General features: G+C 45.8%; 1 protein-coding gene across 1 annotated transcript in view; it reads left to right on the top strand.

The window, feature by feature from the left end:
• The first annotated feature begins 3,651 nt into the window (after nucleotides 1–3,651).
• The window catches only part of LOC135573323 (tetraspanin-18B-like), a 171,982-nt gene continuing 154,553 nt past the window's right edge, over nucleotides 3,652–21,080 (top strand). The window contains exon 1 of the mRNA XM_065022277.1: nucleotides 3,652–3,931. The gene's annotated coding sequence lies outside the window, so the exon portion shown is untranslated. The remainder of the gene's footprint in view (nucleotides 3,932–21,080) is intronic.

Raw genomic sequence — 21,080 nt, forward strand, 5'->3', positions numbered from 1 at the left:
TTTTAGTCAGCAGCCCCTGAATAGCACAGCGCCACAGTCAAATCATATTACTAGAAAATATTCATATTCATAAAATCACAAGTGAAATATATTGAGACACAGCTTAGCCTTTTGTTAATCACCCTGTCATCTCAGATTTTGAAATTATGCTTTACAGCCAAAGCAAGATAAGCATTTGTGTAAGTTTATCGATAGCCTAGCATAGCATTAAGCCTAGCTTGCAGCAGGCAACCTGGTCACGAAAATCAGAAAAGCAATCAAATTAAATGGTTTACCTTTGATGGGCTTCGGATGTTTTCACTCACGAGACTCCCAGTTAGATAGCAAATGTTCCTTTTTTCTAAAAAATATTATTTGTACGTTTGGCTGAGAATTATAGACTATAAGATATCTAGGCTAGAATATAAGATATTTAGGCAAGACAATAAACTATTTAGGCTAGACTATAAATTATCGATGCTAGACTATAAGCTATTTAGGCAAAACAATAAGCTATTTAGGCTAGACTATAAATTATCGAGGCTAGACTAATCTAGGATAGATTATAAACTTTCTAGGCTAGACTATAAATTATCTAGGCTAGACTATAAACTATCTAGGCTAGATTATAAAGTATCCAGGCTAGATTATAAAGTATCTAGGCTAGACTATGAGATATCTAGGTTAAACTATAAACTATCTTGGCTAGAGTATAAGCAATCTAGGCTAGACTATAGGCAACCTAGGCTAGACTATAAGATATCTGGGCTAGGATATAGGCTATCCAGGCTAGACTATTGGCTATCTAGGCTAGACTATTGGCTATCTAGGCTAGACTATTGGCTATCTAGGCTTGACTATAAGCTATCTAGGCTAGATTGTAAGATATGTAGGCTAGACTATAAGCTATCTAGGCTAGTATATAAAATCTAGGATAGATTATAAAATGTCTAGGCTAAACTATGAGCTATCTAGGCTAGACTATAGGCAATCTAGGCAAGACTATAAACTATCTAGGTTAGACTACAAGCTATCTACGCTAGACTATAAACTAAATAGGCTAGAATATAAACTATCTAGGTTAGACTATAAGTTATCTAGGTTAAACTAAAAGCTATCTAGGCTACACTTTAAGCTAACTAGGCAAGACTATAAACTATCTAGGGTAGAATATAAACTATCTAGGCTAGACGATAAGCTATCTAGGCTAGACAATAAGCAATCTAGGCTAGACTATTGGCTATCTAGGCTAGAATATAAGGTACATAGGTTAGACTATAAACTAATTAGGCTAGATTATAAACTCTCTAGGCTAGACAATAAACTATCTAGGTTAAACTATAAACTATCAAAGCTACACTACATACTATCTAGGCTAGACAATTGGATAAGTAGGCTAGACTATTGGATAAGTAGGCTAGACTATAAGCAATCTAGGCTAGACTATAAACTCTCTAGGCTAGACAATAGGCTATCTAGGCTAGATTATAAGATTTCTAGGCTAGACTATAAGATATCTAGGCTAGTCTACAAACTATCTAGGCTAGACTATAAACTAACTAGGCTAGACTATAGGCAATCTAGGCAAGACTATAAGCTATCTAGACTGTAAGCTTTCTAGGCAAGACTATAAGCTATCTAGGCTAGACTATAACCTATCTAGGCTAGACTATAAACTATCTAGGTTAGACTATAAGATATCTAGGCTAGACTATAAGCTATCTAGGCTAGACTATTTGCTCTCTAGGCTAGACTATAAGCTATCTAGGCTAGACTATAAGCTATCTAGGCAAGACTATAAACAATCTAGGCTAGACTATAAACTATCTAGGCTAGATTATAAGATATCTCGGCTAGACTATAAACTATCTAGGCTAGACTATAAATTGTCTAGGCCAGACTATAAGCTATCTAGACAATATTATTTCCTATCTAGGCTAGACTATAAGCTATCTAGGTTAGACCTTAAGATATCTAGGCTAGACTTTAAGCTATCTAGGCTAGACTATAAGCTATCTAGGCTAGACTATAGACTATCTATGCTATGACTTTTTACTGTTCACTTCAAACACAGCCCAAATTAAAGAATGGCCCTGCCTGTTATTGACAGCGTGGTCACTGGCTGTGACTGAGTAAACACAGAGTTGACACCTCTATTGTTTACACCTCTAATGAACAGGGCTATACATCTAAGGAACCATGGAGGCAGCAGCCCTAATTGCACCCGATTCCCTATATAATGCATTGCTTTAGAGAAGGACTCTGGACAAAACGAGTGCACTACATACATACAGTACACAGGGAATATAGTGAAATTCAGGACAAAACTTTACTCACTGCTGTGTTTCCTCTCAGGATTAATGTGATCAGTCACTGATTGGCTGAAACAGTCCACTGACCATGGTTCCGATGCTGCTGATTGGAGGAAAGCCAACAGACACAAACAGAACACATAGTGAACTTTGAGATAAATACCTCATTGGACCCTTTTTTTGTGTGTGTAAGACTGGGGGGAGGAGGGTCTTCTAGGCCCTCTGTCCTCTCCGTGCCCTGTGTGTTTTAAACACCAGACAGCTGCTAATACGCCCTACACACGCTCACACACAGTTGTGATCATAATCATTTTCTGGTCAAAAAAAAATTGTGGGTGTGTAAAAAACATACTTTTTCAGCCTTATTTTGAAAGTGGCTCTGCAGCTGCCCCGTTTGATCCATTGCTCAGGCGCCTACAGATGTCGGCTTTTAATTTGATCCGGTTTAATACAGAAGGAAAAATAATCCTGTAGCAGTGGGATAAGTGAATTATCATGTGGATTATAATTAATGGACAGTTTTTGTAGGGGTTGATACATTTTACGATAGGGCAAATCACGTCTGAAATGTTCAAGTGGAAATGACAAACTTTACACGCCTTTTTAAACCTTGAATAGACTACAAGTTTGCATTTCCTGCTTTGCATGAACATTCTCATCAATAAAAGAGTGATCAAATTAAGATACTACATCTGTATACACACATGCACAGACACACACACACATATGCACAAACACACATACAGAACGCAGGAAAACAAACACACACACACACACACACACACAGACACACAGACACACACACACTCTCTCTCTCTCCTAATTTAACTCAAAACCCTGACAATTTCAGTCTGTATTCAAATATTCTTGTTTGGTTTGGGCTAGTAGAGAATAATACATACACACTATAAAACAAGGGGTTTGGGGGTATCTATCACAGATACATGCCACAGGGAATGTCAGTGTCACGACCTTCTGAGACAAGTCTCAAGACCCACTTATCTTGCTCTCCCATCTGTAGTAGATTCAGTGACACGAGGGGCTCCAAAAAAAACACTTGTCCCCCCAGCCTCGTGCTCTCTCCACCCAGTAAAGATTTTTTTTCTTCTTGTGTTTATGGGGGAGGTGCGTTTTCTTTGGCATTTTTTTTGTTGATAATTAAACTGCATTTAATTAATTCAATATACGTTCTTACGGTACTTTCATCTGTGCAATGTTATTATTATATTGATCAGCGTGTTCACCATCTAATTCAAAAGAGTAAATGAGTTAGGAGGAGGCGTGGCCAACTAGGCTGAGTGCCCGCCCCTGGGGGCTGAACCACCGCCTGGACGGATCGGTGCTTTACAACGTGCGGTATGGTCTGGGAGTTCCGAACAAAACTGTTTGTCTACGGATCTCTTTTACTCCGCTACAAGGCTGCGTGACTAAATTGGTCCTATAGTTATCCGCGGCTAATTTATTAGCTGAAGACTGAAGTCTAAAGGTTCTTTCCTCGGGCACACATCTCCAATCTGGCTGTTTCTTTCAATCTTTATATTGTTTTTCCTGCACTGATTTAAATCTATATTCTGACATATTTTGTGGAGAGAACACCATAGAGCTAGCGCTGAGGTTCTGGACAAACCTGCAGTTTTGAGGTAAGAATAGTCAATGTTACCTACCAGGCAAGTCGCGTTAGTCTTTAGTTGTTAGCCTACGAGCCTTATTCAATTTGAACCAACTCCGAATGTGTTATAAATCGATTATGGGAAAAACGTGATGGAGAAAACAAATGATGGGAAAATCTGTTATGTAAAAATGTTGTTACCTCGCTTCTAAGTTTGCCACGGAGTTTCTGTTGAATGGTTGGCTATAACGTTGAAATCATGAATACAATTATTACATTGTTATTCATGTGTTATTAACTGACTGTGTTGTGTGCCCTGACTGTTGAGTACGATATTCTGTTTTGGATATTGTTTGGGTTGAGCCTACAATGGACTAATGCAGCTGTCCGCTATTGTTATAGTTTACTCAAGTAAGATTGATTTTATACCGTGGGTATGCACACTTGATTACACAACACAATATTTATTCAATGTTTTTAATACGTGAAAGACTATCTATTCAATGGATTGTCAGTATTGGGTAGAGGAAATCTTTGTACGTTCGTTTTCATAAATGTATTCCATTGTGTTCTGTCGAACATCGTCCAAGACTGTTTATCAACTAAGATTAGTGGAAGTCATTCGGTTTGGGAGTATAAAGCCTGTTGAACTTTTAACTATCGATGTTGTTTTAGCCAATGCATTGCAGCATTTTTCAAGATATATATACATAGCCTGTTGTCAGGGGTGCATTATATTAAACATAATGTATAGCCTACTTCCACACTGTTGAATAAACTAACGATAGGCTACATTCATGTGGAATGTTCATTGCATGTATGATGCTAACATGTATCTTGCAAGATGCATTTACATTTAATCTCTGGTATTATAAACACCGTTGACAAACTGCATTTACCAGTTAGCTTGCATCTCTGTGGCGAGAGAGAGAGCAGACTGCCGACATTGGAGAGAGTTGAAAGTCAAAAAGTGGATGTATGTCAGTCAACTCAGTCAGTCTTCAAGCTGACATCTTTCCCACTCGAAGTGACAGCAGGGAACGCTCGCTACCCAGGGGTCCCGTCATAACGGAGGTTTGTCTCCCACGCCGTGCAGGGTCACCAGATGGGAACGTCTCGAGCTGTCTCAGTTGGATGCACCTTGGCTCTAGGGCAGGAGTTTACTGACAGTTAACATTAATCACATAATGGAACCATGTGGGAGTCCACCTTTCCAATAGATATTAGCTGGAGTACAGTATGATAGTAGAGTGGTTTCAAACCTCTACATTGATCATTGATGATAGTCATGATGCTGGCAGCGTCGTCCGGGTATGACCTGGGTAGGCAGTCATTGTAAATATGAATTTGTTATTAACTGACTTGTCTAGTTAAAGAAAATACAAACATTTTTTTTTTAAATGGCATCGAAGAAGGGTTATTTTGAAATCTCAAGATGACTGTCCCTGATGACAATGCACACATGCATGTCAGGTATTTTTTCATTTCCCCTTTCAAATGATCCCTATAAACAATGTGTATAACCACACACCATTATATCTCTCTATTTATTATACTGCACAAGCCAGTGAGTATAGGGTTTCAAAACATGGAAGCTGCCTGGTCATAGATTAGCTACTGGCCTGGGGCGCTGAATTGTCCCATTCCATTGTTGCTCTGTATAAAGAGGTTTGCTGCTGCCTGCACTTGTTGTATAGCTGCCATAGAAATACCACCTGTTCTAGTCATTCTATTTCTACAAGTTTAGCGCTCCACACTGCAGGGTAAGAACCCAACAAGATGGAAGAAAAACACGTATTCTACCTCTCACTGGCTCTGGCTGACTGGCTCTGGCTCACTGGCTCTGGCTGACTGGCTCTGGCTGGCTCACTGGCTCTGGCTGACTGGCTCTGGCTGACTGAGTGACTGGCTCTGGCTGACTGAATGACTGGCTCTGGCTGACTGAGTGACTGGCTCTGGCTCTGGCTGAATGACTGGCTCTGGATGACTGGCTCTGGCTCACTGAGTGACTGGCTCTGGCTGACTGGCTCTGAATGACTGGCTCTGAATGACTGGCTCTGGCTGACTGAGTGACTGGCTCTGGCTGACTGAGTGACTGGCTCTGGCTGACTGAGTGATGGCTCTGGCTGACTGAGTGACTGGCTCTGGCTGACTGGCTCTGGCTGACTGGCTCTGCCTGACTGAGTGACTGCGTCCTCCCCTTTCATGATTATTGTGTTGGGCTAACATCATGTACAGACCTACATGTTGCTTATCTCTCTGTCTCTCTCTCTCTCTCTCTCTCTCTCTCTCTGTCTCCCTCTATCTCGCTGTTGCTCTCTCTCTCTCTCTCTCTCTCTCTCTCTCTGTCTCTCTCTCTCCCTGTCTCCCTCTATCTCTCTGTTGCTCTCTCTCTCTCTCTCTCTCTCTCTCTCTCTCTCTCTCTCTCTCTCTCTCTCTCTCTCTCTTCTCTCCCTCTATCTCTCTGTTGCTCTCTGTTGCTCTCTCTCTCTCTGTTGCTCTCTCTCTCTCTCTCTCTCTCCCTGTCTCTCTCTCTCTCTCTCTCTCTCTCTCTCTCTCTCAATTAAATTCAAGGGGCTTTATTGGCATGGGAAACATATGTTAACATTGTCAAAGCAAGTGAAATAGATAACAAACAAAGTGAAATAAACAATACAAATGAACAGTAAACATAAATATGGGTTGTATTTAAAATGGTGCTTGCTTTTCACTGGTTGACCTTTTCTTGCGGCAACAGGTCACACATCTTGCTGCTGTGATGGCACACTGTGGTATTTCACCCAGTAGATATGGGAGTTTATCAACATTGGGTTTGTTTTCAAATTCTTTGTGGATCTGTGTAATCTGAGGGAAATATGTGGCTCTAATATGGTCATACATTGGACAGGAGGTTAGGAAATGCAGCTCAGTTTCCACCTCATTTTGTGGGTCTCTCTGTCTCTCTCCCTCCCTTTCTCCCTCTCTCCCTCCCTTTCTCCCTCTCTCCCTCCCTCTCTCCCTCTCTCCCTCCCTTTCTCCCTCTCTCCCTCTCTCCCTCTCTCCCTCCATTTCTCCCTCTCTCCCTCCCTTTCTCCTCTCCCTCCTCTCTCCCTCCCTCTCCCTCCCTTTCTCCCTCTCTCCCTCCCTCTCTCCCTCCCTTTCTCCCTCTCTCCCTCCCTCTCTCCCTCTCTCTCTCTCCCTCTTTTTCTCTCTTTATTTTCTTCCCAAATCAGGGCTACTAACCCTGTCTCTAATATCTGGGAGCTAAATGGTTTGAAAGGGGAGAGAAATATTCACACTTACACACATTACACATAGTTCCCTGTATGTGTTGCGACCGGGTGGGAAGTTTTTATTTTATTTGCCTTGTCAAAGAAAGGAAATATAGTAGTGTGTTGATGGTAGAACAACTGCCAACACACACACACACACACACACACACACACACACACACACACACACACACACACACACACACACTGTACACCCGCTTATTCACATGGGAAAATGTGTGTTGCCCGGATCTAGAAGTTATGTCCACAGGAGAGAGCCTTTTACATACTTTTACTGAAATTATTAAAGAGATATTGTGTCGTGTAATCAAGTGTGCATACCGCAGTATAAAATCAGTCTTACTTGAGTAAACTATAACAATAGCGGACAGCTGCATTAGTCCATTGTAGGCTCAAACCAAACAATATCCAAAACCACACAACGCAGCCGGCTAAAGGGATCTTCTTCTTAGCCAAATGAACTCACGAATACCATTTGTATGTCTCTGTGTGCAGTTTGAAGGGAAGTTGCTAACTAGCGTTAGCATAATGACTAGCGTGCTAGCAGATACCGAAAGACTTCCAGTCATTTGCACTAATGCTAGTTAGCGATTGGCTTGCGAAACGGACGTATAACTTCCTTCATACTGGATGCAGAGATGGTTCATCTGACTCCTGAAGTATCTCTTTAACAACACATTAATAACAATTAATAACAATGTAATAATAGCCCACCGTTCAACACCCTGTGGCAAGCGATGGAACAACATTGTTTACATAACTCACAAAACAGTCATTATACTTGCCTAATAACATGCACACACACACACACACACACACAGCCAGAAAGAGACAAGGAAAAGGGCTGTGCCGATGTTTATTCTCTGTCCCCACCCAATCTAGACCAATCCAGGTCTGGATAGAAGATATTAAGGTGTGAGCCTCCTAGTCCCTGGCAATTAGGGGATGACAGTGGCCCTGCTGCATTTAGGGGATGACAGTGGCCCTGCTGCATTTAGGGGATGACAGTGGCCCTGCTGCATTTAGGGGATGACAGTGGCCCTGCTGCATTTAGGGGATGACAGTGGCCCTGCTGCATTTAGGGGATGACAGTGCTGCATTTAGGGGATGACAGTGGCCCCGCTGCATTTAGGGGATGACAGTGGCCCTGCTGCATTTAGGGGATGACAGTGGCCCCGCTGCATTTAGGGGATGACAGTGGCCCCGCTGCATTTAGGGGATGATGCATTTAGGGATGACAGTGGCCCTGCTGCATTTAGGGGATGACAGTGGCCCCGCTGCATTTAGGGGATGACAGTGGCCCTGCTGCATTTAGGGGATGACAGTGGCCCCGCTGCATTTAGGGGATGACAGTGGCCCCGCTGCATTTAGGGGATGACAGTGGCCCCGCTGCATTTAGGGGATGACAGTGGCCCTGCTGCATTTAGGGGATGACAGTGGCCCCGCTGCATTTAGGGGATGACAGTGGCCCTGCTGCATTTAGGGGATGACAGTGGCCCCGCTGCATTTAGGGGATGACAGTGGCCCTGCTGCATTTAGGGGATGACAGTGGCCCTGCTGCATTTAGGGGATGACAGTGGCCCCGCTGCATTTAGGGGATGACAGTGGCCCTGCTGCATTTAGGGGATGACAGTGGCCCTGGCTGCATTTAGGGGATGACAGTGGCCCTGCTGCATTTAGGGGATGACAGTGGCCCCGCTGCATTTAGGGGATGACAGTGGCCCCGCTGCATTTAGGGGATGACAGTGGCCCCGCTGCATTTAGGGGATGACAGTGGCCCTGCTGCATTTAGGGGATGACAGTGGCCCCGCTGCATTTAGGGGATGACAGTGGCCCTGCTGCATTTAGGGGATGACAGTGGCCCCGCTGCATTTAGGGGATGACAGTGGCCCCATTTAGGGGATGACAGTGGCCCTGCTGCATTTAGGGGATGACAGTGGCCCTGCTGCATTTAGGGGATGACAGTGGCCCTGCTGCATTTAGGGGATGACAGTGGCCCTGCTGCATTTGGGGATTAGTGGGGGATGACAGTGGCCCCGCTGCATTTAGGGGATGACAGTGGCCCCTGCTGCATTTAGGGGATGACAGTGGCCCTGCTGCATTTAGGGGATGACAGTGGCCCTGCTGCATTTAGGGGATGACAGTGACCCTGCTGCATTTAGGGGATGACAGTGGCCCCGCTGCATTTAGGGGATGACAGTGGCCCCGCTGCATTTAGGGGATGACAGTGGCCCTGCTGCATTTAGGGGATGACAGTGGCCCTGCTGCATTTAGGGGATGACAGTGGCCCAGCTGCATTTAGGGGATGACAGTGGCCCTGCTGCATTTAGGGGATGACAGTGGCCCTGCTGCATTTAGGGGATGACAGTGTGCTCCGCTGCCTAAATGTCACTCATTAAAGAGATTAAATGAATCAATCTGCAGATGGTTCCAGATGGTGGGATTCAGAGCCTTTCTCTTTCCCTCTGCTCTCTTTCACTCTGCTCTCTTTCCCTCTCTCCACTCTCATTTCTGACTCTGCTCTCTCTTCCCTCTCCTCTCTCTTTCCCTCTCTGCTCTCTCTTTCCCTCTCTGCTCTCTCTTTCCCTCTCTCCTCTCTCTTTCCCTCTCTGCTCTCTCTTTCCCTCTCTGCTCTCTCTTTCCCTCTCTCCTCTCTCTTTCCCTCTCTGCTCTCTCTTTCCCTCTCTGCTCTCTCTTTCCCTCTCTGCTCTCTCTTTCCCTCTCTGCTCTCTCTTTCCCTCTCCGCTCTCTCTTTCCCTCTCTGCTCTCTCTTTCCCTCTCTGCTCTCTCTTTCCCTCTCCGCTCTCTCTTTCCCTCTCCGCTCTCTCTTTCCCTCTCTGCTCTCTCTTTCCCTCTCTGCTCTCTCTTTCCCTCTCTGCTCTCTCTTTCCCTCTCTGCTCTCTCTTTCCCTCTCTGCTCTCTCTTTCCCTCTCCACTCTCTCTTTCCCTCTCTGCTCTCTCTTTCCCTCTCTGCTCTCTTTCCCTCTCTCTATGTGTCTCTAATATGGTCATACATTTGGTACGAGGTTGTGCAGCTCAGTTTCCACCTCATTTTGTGGGCAGTGAGCACATAGTCTGTATTCTCTTGAGAGTCAGGTCTGCCTACGGCGACCATTCTTAATAGTAAGGCTATGCTCACTGAGTCTGTACATAGTCATTTCCTTAATTTTGTGTCAGTCACAGTGGTCAGGTATTCTGCCACTTTGTACTCTCTGTTTAGGGCCGAATAGCATTCTAGTTTGCTCTGTTTTTTTGTTAATTCTTTGCAATGTGTTTCAAGTAATTATCTTTTTGTTTTCTCATGATTTGGTTGGGTCTAATTGTGTTGCTGTCCTGGGTCTCTGTGGGGTCTGTTTGCGTTTGTGAACAGAGCCCCAGGACCAGCTTGCTTAGGGGACTCTTCTCCAGGTTCATCTCTTTGTAGGTGATGGCTTTGTTATGGAAGGTTTAGGAATCATTCCTTTAGGTGGTTGTAGAATTTAACAGCTCTTTTCTGGATTTGGATAATTAGTGGGTATCGGCCTAATTCTGCTCTGCATGCATTATTTGGGGTTCTACGTTGTACACGGAGGATATTGTAGCAGAAATCTGCATGCAGAGTCTCAATTTGGTGTTTGTCCCATTTTGGGAATTCTTTGTTGGTGAGCGGACCCCAGACCTCACAACCATAAAGAGAAATGGGCTCTATGACTGATTCAAGTATTTTTAGCCAGATCCTAATTGCTATGTTGAATTTTATGTCTCACCCCACGACCTTGTGTGAAGAAATGTGTATGTTTTTTTGCCAATTTTAACCGCACACTTGTTGTGTATGTACATGGATTTTATAATGTCGTATGTTTTACCCCCAACACCACTTTCCATCAAATTGTATACCAGACCCTCATGCCAATGTCGAAGGCTTTTTTGAAATCAACAAAGCATGAGAAGACTTTGCCTTTGTTTTGGTTTATTTGGTTGTCAATTAGGGTGTGCAGGGTGAATTCATGTTCTGTTGTACGGTAATTTGGTAAAAAGCCAATTTGACATTTGCTCAGCTCCCCCCATTCCCTTATCCACCCAGGGTAGTATCTGTATCAACTGGTTTAGGAGGCCAGGCATTTAGTAAAGCAGGTAGACAAACAGGCAGGAAGACAGACAGACAAGCAGGTAGACAGACAGACAGACAGGCAGTGAATCAGACAGGCAGGCAGGCCGTGTAGGTCAGTGCGCTCTGTGTTCTCGTATCCTATCAGCCCCACTCTGCTCCTCCCTCCGGCACCATTCACCAGGATGCGGTCTACACACACACACGCACACGCACACACAAAAACACACACACACACACACAAAAACACAGCACACGCACGCACACACACACACACACACACACACACACACACACACACACACACACACACACACACACACACACACGCACACACATGCACACACATGCACACACTTGTCCGCTGAGAGCCAGGAACTAAATGGAGTATCTATCTATTGGCCAAAAATGGCTTTTTTCTATCGCTGGAGGACTCTTCATTTAATGTGTGTGATGTAATGGGTTCAGTACCTGAGTATCCCTGTAATGGGTTCAGTACCTGAGTAACCCTGTAATGGGTTCAGTACCTGAGAATGCCTGTAATGGGTTCAGTACCTGAGAATGCCTGTAATGGGTTCAGTACCTGAGTAGCCCTGTAATGGGTTCAGTACCTGAGTAGCCCTGTAATGGGTTCAGTACCTGAGTAACCCTGTAATGGGTTCAGTACCTGAGAATCCCTGTAATGGGTTCAGTACCTGAGTAGCCCTGTAATGGGTTCAGTACCTGAGTAGCCCTGTAATGGGTTCAGTACCTGAGTAGCCCTGTAATGGGTTCAGTACCTGAGTAGCCCTGTAATGGGTTCAGTACCTGAGTAACCCTGTAATGGGTTCAGTACCTGAGTAGCCCTGTAATGGGTTCAGTACCTGAGTAACCCTGTAATGGGTTCAGTACCTGAGTAGTAACCCTGTAATGGGTTCAGTACCTGAGTAGCCCTGTAATGGGTTCAGTACCTGAGTAGCCCTGTAATGGGTTCAGTACCTGAGTAGCCCTGTAATGGGTTCAGTACCTGAGTAACCCTGTAATGGGTTCAGTACCTGAGTAGCCCTGTAATGGGTTCAGTACCTGAGTAACCCTGTAATGGGTTCAGTACCTGAGTAGCCCTGTAATGGGTTCAGTACCTGAGTAACCCTGTAATGGGTTCAGTACCTGAGTATCCCTGTAATGGGTTCAGTACCTAAGTAGCCCTGTAATGGGTTCAGTACCTGAGTATCCCTGTAATGGGTTCAGTACCTGAGTAGCCCTGTAATGGGTTCAGTACCTGAGTAACCCTGTAATGGGTTCAGTACCTGAGTATCCCTGTAATGGGTTCAGTACCTAAGTAGCCCTGTAATGGGTTCAGTACCTGAGTAGCCCTGTAATGGGTTCAGTACCTGAGTATCCCTGTAATGGGTTCAGTACCTGAGTAGCCCTGTAATGGGTTCAGTACCTGAGTAGCCCTGTAATGGGTTCAGTACCTGAGTAACCCTGTAATGGGTTCATTACCTGAGTAACTCTATAATGGGTTCAGTACCTGAGTAACCCTGTAATGGGTTCAGTACCTGAGTAACCCTGTAATGGGTTCAGTACCTGAGTAGCCCTGTAATGGGTTCAGTACCTGATTAACTCTGTAATGGGTTCAGTACCTGAGTAACTCTATAATGGGTTCAGTACCTGAGTAGCCCTGTAATGGGTTCAGTACCTGAGTAACCCTGTAATGGGTTCAGTACCTGAGTAGCCCTGTAATGGGTTCAGTACCTGAGTAACCCTGTAACCTCAGAGCCAGATGCCAACCTATGTCACCAGGCTACCTCAGAGTCAGATGCCAACCTATATCACCAGGCTACCTCAGAGCCAGATGCCAACCTATATCACCAGGCTACCTCAGAGTCAGATGCCAACCTTTATCACCAGGCTACCTCAGAGTCAGATGCCAACCTGTCACCAGGCTACTTCAGAGTCAGATGCCAACCTGTCACCAGGCTAAGTGATGAAGCCTTCAAAAGCATTTGCAACGTCTTGTTCCAGCCAAGGACCTGTCACTCACATTAACATTAGAGCTAAGGAAAGAGAGATGTTTTTGCTCAATTGGATGGAGTTGTCTTTGACAAGAAAGGAGTGTTGGCTTGTAAAACCTAAATGCTGCATTTAATCAAATACTGTAGGCCACCAACCCAATTGTTCACGTATTTAACTAAATCCGAGCCATCTGAGGCCAAGAATGGAATAATAATAGATTGATTTATTTTACATTTACATTTATTTATGCAGTACTGCCACTCAGGGTTTCTTGTTGTTGTAAATGTTCATGTGTTGTTCGTATGTGTTCAGCTGAAAGCTACAGATTTATACTGTGTTCAGATGTAGGCTACAGATTAATACTGTGTTCAGCTGAAAGCTACAGATTAATACTGTGTTCAGCTGAAAGCTACAGATTTATACTGTGTTCAGCTGAAAGCTACAGATTTATACTGTGTTCAGCTGAAAGCTACAGATTTATACTGTGTTCAGCTGAAAGCTACAGATTAATACTGTGTTCAGCTGTAGGCTACAGATTTATGCTGTGCTGAGTAGACCGTGCTGCTGGGGTCTCTGTTCTCATCCTCCAGTCTTAATCCATTTACAGGTCATATAGGTCATATAGAATACACTCTCATCCAGAGAGATTTAGGACTACAGTCAGAGTATTTAACTAAAATAGGTAAGACAACCACATACCGCACGCAGTCGCATATTCCATTACTGAAATAATTTTCAATACTCACCCAAAAAAACAAACACAAAATCCGAAATATTTCTGTGCTCAAAAAATGAACATTGGACGGAACGGGAGAGATTTTTCTCGGGAAGAGAGCTATAGAACTGTTACGGGATCAGGACAAGTACAAGACGAGACAGGAATTAATTTTCACTCCCGTGTCCACCTTTAACCTGCTCTCTCTGGGCATTGACTGACTCTGACTAAAGCCTGGGCGCAGGGATGACTTGACTGAAGCCTAAAACTAATTTCACACATATTTAGTACCTTTATTTAACTAGGCAAGTCAGTTAAGAACAAATTCCTATTTTCGAAGACAGCCTAGGAAACAGTGGGTTAACTGTCTTGTTCAGGGTCCAAACGATAGATTTTTACTTTGTCAGTTCGGGGATTCAATCTTGTAACCTTTACGGTTACTAGTCCAACGTTCTAACCACTAGGCTACCCTGCCGCCCCTCCACTCTAACCACTAGGCTACCCTGCCACCCCTCCACTCTAACCACTAGGCTACCCTGCCGCCCCTCCGCTCTAACCACTAGGCTACCCTGCCACCCCTCCACTCTAACCACTAGGCTACCCTGCCACCCCTCCACTCTAACCACTAGACTACCTCCACTCTAACCACTAGGCTACCTGCCGCCCCTCCACTCTAACCACTAGGCTACCCTGCCACCCCTCCACTCTAACCACTAGGCTACCCTGCCGCCCCTCCACTCTAACCACTAGGCTACCTGCCGACCCTCCACTCTAACCACTAGGCTACCTGCCGCCCCTCCACTCTAACCACTAGACTACCTCCACTCTAACCACTAGGCTACCTGCCGCCCCTCCACTCTAACCACTAGACTACCTCCACTCTAACCACTAGGCTACCTGCCGCCCCTCCACTCTAACCACTAGGCTACCTGCCGCCCCTCCACTCTAACCACTAGGCTACCCTGCCACCCCTCCACTCTAACCACTAGGCTACCCTGCCGCCCCTCCACTCTAACCACTAGGCTACCTGCCGCCCCTCCACTCTAACCACTAGGCTACCTGCCGCCCCTCCACTCTAACCACTAGGCTACCTGCCGCCCCTCCACTCTAACCACTAGGCTACCTGCCGCCCCTCCACTCTAACCACTAGGCTACCCTGCCACCCCTCCACTCTAACCACTAGGCTACCTGCCGCCCCTCCACTCTAACCACTAGGCTACCTGCCGACCCTCCACTCTAACCACTAGGCTACCTGCCACCCCTCAACTCTAACCACTAGGCTACCCGCCGCCCCTCCACTCTAACCACTAGGCTACCTGCCGCCCTTCCACTCTAACCACTAGGCTACCCTGCCACCCCTCAACTCTAACCACTAGGCTACCCTGCCGACCCTATATAGCAACAGATGAAATACACTTAAGTAAAGTATGGTCGTGTAGGAAGAGGGAGAATGGGTGAGTTGATCAATGAGGAGTATCAAACGATGCACAATTACGTAAATCACCAATTGTGAATGTAGAACATATTATTACATTATAATCTCAAAATGGTATGTGTCCTATATCTGTCCACAGAATCCAAGCAGCCTTTATCAGGCTACTCTGACCTACTGGGAATAGGCTACACAGTGAGGTATCTGTCCACAGAATCCAAGCAGCCTTTATCAGGCTACTCTGACCTACTGGCAATAGGCTACACAGTGAGGTATCTGTCCACAGAATCCAAGCAGCCTTTATCAGGCTACTCTGACCTACTGGCAATAGGCTACACAGTGAGGTATCTGTCCACAGAATCCAAGCAGCCTTTATCAGGCTACTCTGACCTACTGGGAATAGGCTACACAGTGAGGTATCTGTCCACAGAATCCAAGCAGCCTTTATCAGGCTACTCTGACCTACTGGGAATAGGCTACACAGTGAGGTATCTGTCCACAGAATCCAAGCAGCCTTTATCAGGCTACTCTGACCTACTGGAAATAGGCTACACATTGAGGTATCTGTCCACAGAATCCAAGCAGCCTTTATCAGGCTACTCTGACCTACTGGGAATAGGCTACACAGTGAGGTATCTGTCCACAGAATCCAAGCAGCCTTTATCAGGCTACTCTGACCTACTGGGAATAGGCTACACAGTGAGGTATCTGTCCACAGAATCCAAGCAGCCTTTATCAGGCTACTCTGACCTACTGGGAATAGGCTACACAGTGAGGTATCTGTCCACAGAATCCAAGCAGCCTTTATCAGGCTACTCTGACCTACTGGAAATAGGCTACACATTGAGGTATCTGTCCACAGAATCCAAGCAGCCTTTATCAGGCTACTCTGACCTACTGGCAATAGGCTACACAGTGAGGTATCTGTCCACAGAATCCAAGCAGCCTTTATCAGGCTACTCTGACCTACTGGCAATAGGCTACACAGTGAGGTATCTGTCCACAGAATCCAAGCAGCCTTTATCAGGCTACTCTGACCTACTGGGAATAGGCTACACAGTGAGGTATCTGTCCACAGAATCCAAGCAGCCTTTATCAGGCTACTCTGACCTACTGGGAATAGGCTACACAGTAAGGTATCTGTCCACAGAATCCAAGCAGCCTTTATCAGGCTACTCTGACCTACTGGGAATAGGCTACACAGTAAGGTATCTGTCCACAGAATCCAAGCAGCCTTTATCAGGCTACTCTCTACTCTAAGCTCCCCTCCCCTCCTCACCTTCACCTCCCCCTCCTCACCTCCACCTCCCCTCCTCCTCCCTCCTCCCCTCCCCTCCTCCCCTCCCCTCCTCCTCCCCTCCTCCGCTCCACCTCCCCTCCACCTCCCCCTCCCCTCCCCTCCTCCCCTCCCCTCCACTCTTCCCCTCATCTTCCTCTCCTCTGTTTTTACGGCCTCTCCTTGTTATGTAACTGACTCACTGGGCCCTAACACACACACACACACACACACAGTGAGGGGTGCGCAATTGTTCACGATAAACGGCTTTCCACATGTGGGAAAAGATCCACATCGGGCAGCAGGTGAACGAGCGTCGGAGAATGTGACGACGAGGCTTGTGGAATCCTTACGTCGGCAAGGTGCGAAATGTCCCCATGGACAATTTCCTTCTCTTCAATATCACTTCACAAGTTGGTTGCAAAGAAAGCAAAAGCCTGGCTGGTACCATGAAGAAGAGATAGGAGCTACCTCCCTCTGCGCAAAAAAAACACAGTCACATGCACAGCCGTTGTTGTCAACACAACAGTGGTGAAGAATAACAAGAGGAAAATACTATTGTGTTATTTGGAATAAATACATAAATAAATAATATTCTAATGCTATCGAAGGCCTTCATAAACACAACACAATGTTTTGCGGTTACATGTGAAATGTTGTAATTACACTGTTAGAATGTTGCAGTCAGAATGACTCAGTAGCTAGAAGGAAGGTTCCTCATTAGCTAGAAGGAAGGTTCCTCATTGGCTAGAAGGGAGGTCACTCATTGGCTAGAAGGGAGGTTCCTCATTAGCTAGAAGGGAGGTTCCTCATTGGCTAGAAGGGAGGTTCCTCATTGGCTAGAAGGGAGGTTCCTCATTAGCTAGAAGGAAGGTTCCTCATTGGCTAGAAGGGAGGTTCCTCATTGGCTAGAAGGGAGGTTCCTCATTAGCTAGAAGGGAGGTTCCTCATTAGCTAGAAGGGAGGTTCCTCATTAGCTAGAAGGAAGGTTCCTCATTAGCTAGAAGGGAGGTTCCTCAGTAGCTAGAAGGAAGGTTCCTCAGTAGCTAGAAGGAAGGTTCCTCAGTAGCTAGAAGGAAGGTTCCTCATTGGCTAGAAGGAAGGTTCCTCATTAGCTAGAAGGGAGGTTCCTCATTAGCTAGAAGGAAGGTTCCTCATTAGCTAGAAGGGAGGTTCCTCATTAGCTAGAAGGAAGGTTCCTCAGTAGCTAGAAGGGAGGTTCCTCATTAGCTAGAAGGAAGGTTCCTCAGTAGCTAGAAGGGAGGTCCCTCATTAGCTAGAAGGAAGGTCCCTCATTAGCTAGAAGGAGGTTCCTCATTAGCTTCCTCATTAGCTAGAAGGAGGGTTCCTCAGGTTCCTCATTAGCTAGAAGGGAGGTTCCTCATTAGAAGGAAGGCTAGAAGGAAGGTTCCTCATTAGCTAGAAGAAGGTTCCTCATTGGCTAGAAGGAGGTTCCTCATTAGCTAGAAGGGAGGTTCCTCATTAGCTAGAAGGAAGGTTCCTCATTAGCTAGAAGGGAGCTAGAGGAAGGTTCCTCATTAGCTAGAAGGGAGGTTCCTCATTAGCTAGAAAGGAAGGTTCCTCAAGCTAGAAGGTTCCTCAGTAGCTAGAAGGAAGGTTCCTCATTAGCTAGAAGGAAGGAGGTTCCTCATTAGCTAGAAGGAGGTTCCTCATTAGCTAGAAGGAAGGTTCCTCATTAGCTAGAAGGAGGTTCCTCATTAGCTAGAAGAAGCTAGAGGAGGCTTCCTCATTAGCTAGAAGGAAGGTTCCTCAGTAGCTAGAAGGGGAGGTTCCTCATTAGCTAGAAGGAAGGTTCCTCATTAGCTAGAAGGGAGGCTCATTAGCTAGAAGGAAGGTTCCTCATTAGCTAGAAGGAGGTTCCTCATTAGCTAGAAGGGAGGTTCCTCTAGCAGGTCCCTCATTAGCTAGAAGGGAGGTTCCTCATTAGCTAGAAGGGAGGTTCCTCATTAGCTAGAAGGAGGTTCCTCATTAGCTAGAAGGAGGTCCCTCTAGAAGGAGGTCCCCTCATTAGCTAGAAGGGAGGTTCCTCATTAGCTAGAAGGGGAGGTTCCTCATTAGAAGGGAGGTTCCTCATTAGCTAGAAGGGAGGTTCCTCATTAGCTAGAAGGAGGTTCCTCATTAGCTAGAAGGGAAGGTTCCTCATTAGCTAGAAGGAAGGTTCCTCATTAGCTAGAAGGGAGGCTAGTTCCTCAGTAAGGTTCCTCAAGGGAGGTTCCTCATTAGCTAGAAGGAAGGTTCCTCATTAGAAGGAGGCTAGAAGGAAGGTTCCTCATTAGCTAGGAAGAAGGAGGTTCCTCATTAGCTAGAAGGGAGGTTCCTCATTAGCAGGTTCCTCATTAGCTAGAAGGAGGTTCCTCATTAGCTAGAAGGTTCCTCATTAGCTAGAAAGGTTCCTCATTAGAAGGGAGGTTCCTCATTGGCTAGAAGGAAGGTTCCCTCATTAGCTAGAAGGAAGGTTCCTCATTGGCTAGAAAGGAGGCTCAGTAGCTAGAAGGAGGTTCCTCATTAGCTAGAAGGGGAGAGCTAGAAGGAGGTTCCTCATTAGCTAGAAGGAAGGTTCCTCAAGCTAGAAGGAGGTTCCTCATTAGCTAGAAGGAGATTCCTCATTAGCTAGAAGGGAGGTTCCTCATTAGCTAGAAGGAAGGTTCCTCAGTAGCTAGAAGGAGGTTCCTCATTAGCTAGCTAGAAGGAGGTTCCTCATTAGCTAGAAGGGAAGGAGGTTCCTCATTAGCTAGAAGGGAGGTTCCTCATTAGGAGGGTCCTCATTAGCTAGAAGGAAGATTCCTCATTAGCTAGAAGGAGGTCCTCCTCATTAGCTAGAAGGGAGGCTAGAAGGAAGGTTCCTCATTAGCTAGAAGGGAGGTCCCTCATTTAGAAGGGAGGTCCCTCATTAGCTAGAGGGAGATTCCTCATTAGCTAGAAGGGAGGTCCTCATTAGCTAGAAGGAGGTCCCTCATTAGCTAGAAGGGGAGGTCCTCATTAGCTAGAAGGGAGGTTCCTCATTAGCTAGAAGGAGGTCCTCATTAGCTAGAAGGAAGGTTCCTCATTAGCTAGAAGGGAGGTCCCTCATTAGCTAGAAGAAGGAGGTCCCTCATTAGCTAGAAGGAGGTCCCCTCATTAGTAGCTAGAAGGGAGGTCCCTCATTAGCTAGAAGAAGGAGGTTCCTCATTAGCTAGAAGGAAGGTTCCTCATTAGCTAGAAGGGAGGTTCCCTCATTAGCTAGTTCCTCAAGGAAGGTTCCTCATTAGCTAGAAGGAGGTTCCTCATTAGCTAGAAGGGAGGTTCCTGGCAGGTTCCTAGCTAGAAGGAAGGTTCCTCATTAGCTAGAAGGGAGGTTCCTCTAGAAGGAAGGTTCCTCATTAGCTAGAAGGGCTAAAAGGAAGGTTCCTCAGTAGCTAGAAGGAGGTTCCTCATTAGCTAGAAGGAAAGTAGCTTCCTCATTAGCTAGAAGGAAGGTTCCTCATTAGCTAGAAGGGAGGTTCCTCATTAGCTAGAAGGAAGGTTCCTCATTAGCTAGAAGGAGGTTCCTCTAGCTAGAAGGGAGGTTCCTCAGTAGCTAGAAGGGAGGTCCCTCATTAGTTCCTCATTAGCTAGAAGGAGGTTCCTCATTAGCTAGAAGGGAGGTTCCTCATTAGCTAGAAGGGAGGTAGCTAGAAGGAAGGTTCCTCATTAGCTAGAAGGGAGGTTCCTCAGTAGCTAGAAGGGGAAAGTTCCTCATTAGCTAGAAGGGAGGTTCCTCATTAGCTAGAAGGAGGTTCCTCATTAGCTAGAAGGGAGGTTCCTCATTAGCTAGAGGAGGTTCCTCATTAGCTAGAAGGAAGGTTCCTCATTAGCTAGAAGGGAGGTCCCTCATTAGATAGGAGGTTTCTCATTAGCTAGAAGGAGGTTCCTCATTAGCTAGAAGGAGGTTCCTCATTAGCTAGAAGGGAGGTCCCTCATTAGCTAGAAGGGAGGTCCCTCATAGCTAGGCTAGCTAGAAGGGAGATTCCTCATTAGCTAGAAGGAGATCCCTCATTAGCTAGAGGAGGTTCCTCATTAGCTAGAAGGTCCCTCATTAGCTAGAAGGGAGATTCCTCATTAGGTAGAAGGGGTCTCTCATTAGCTAGTCCCTCAAGAAGGAGGTCCCTCATTAGCTAGAAGGAAGATTCCTCATTAGCTAGAAGGTCCCCCAGGCTAGAAGGGAGGTCCCTCATTAGCTAGAAGGGAGGTCCCTCATTAGCTAGAAGGAGGTCCCTCATTAGCTAGAAGGAGAATCCTCATTAGCTAGAAGGAGGTCCCTCATTAGCTAGAAGGGAGATTCCTCATTAGCTAGAAGGGAGGTCCCTCATTAGCTAGGAAGGTCCCTCATTAGGTCCCTCTCTAGGGAGGAGAATCCTCATTAG

Source organism: Oncorhynchus nerka, linkage group LG9a, assembly GCF_034236695.1.
Source record: "Oncorhynchus nerka isolate Pitt River linkage group LG9a, Oner_Uvic_2.0, whole genome shotgun sequence".
NCBI classification, from domain to species: Eukaryota; Metazoa; Chordata; class Actinopteri; order Salmoniformes; family Salmonidae; genus Oncorhynchus; species Oncorhynchus nerka.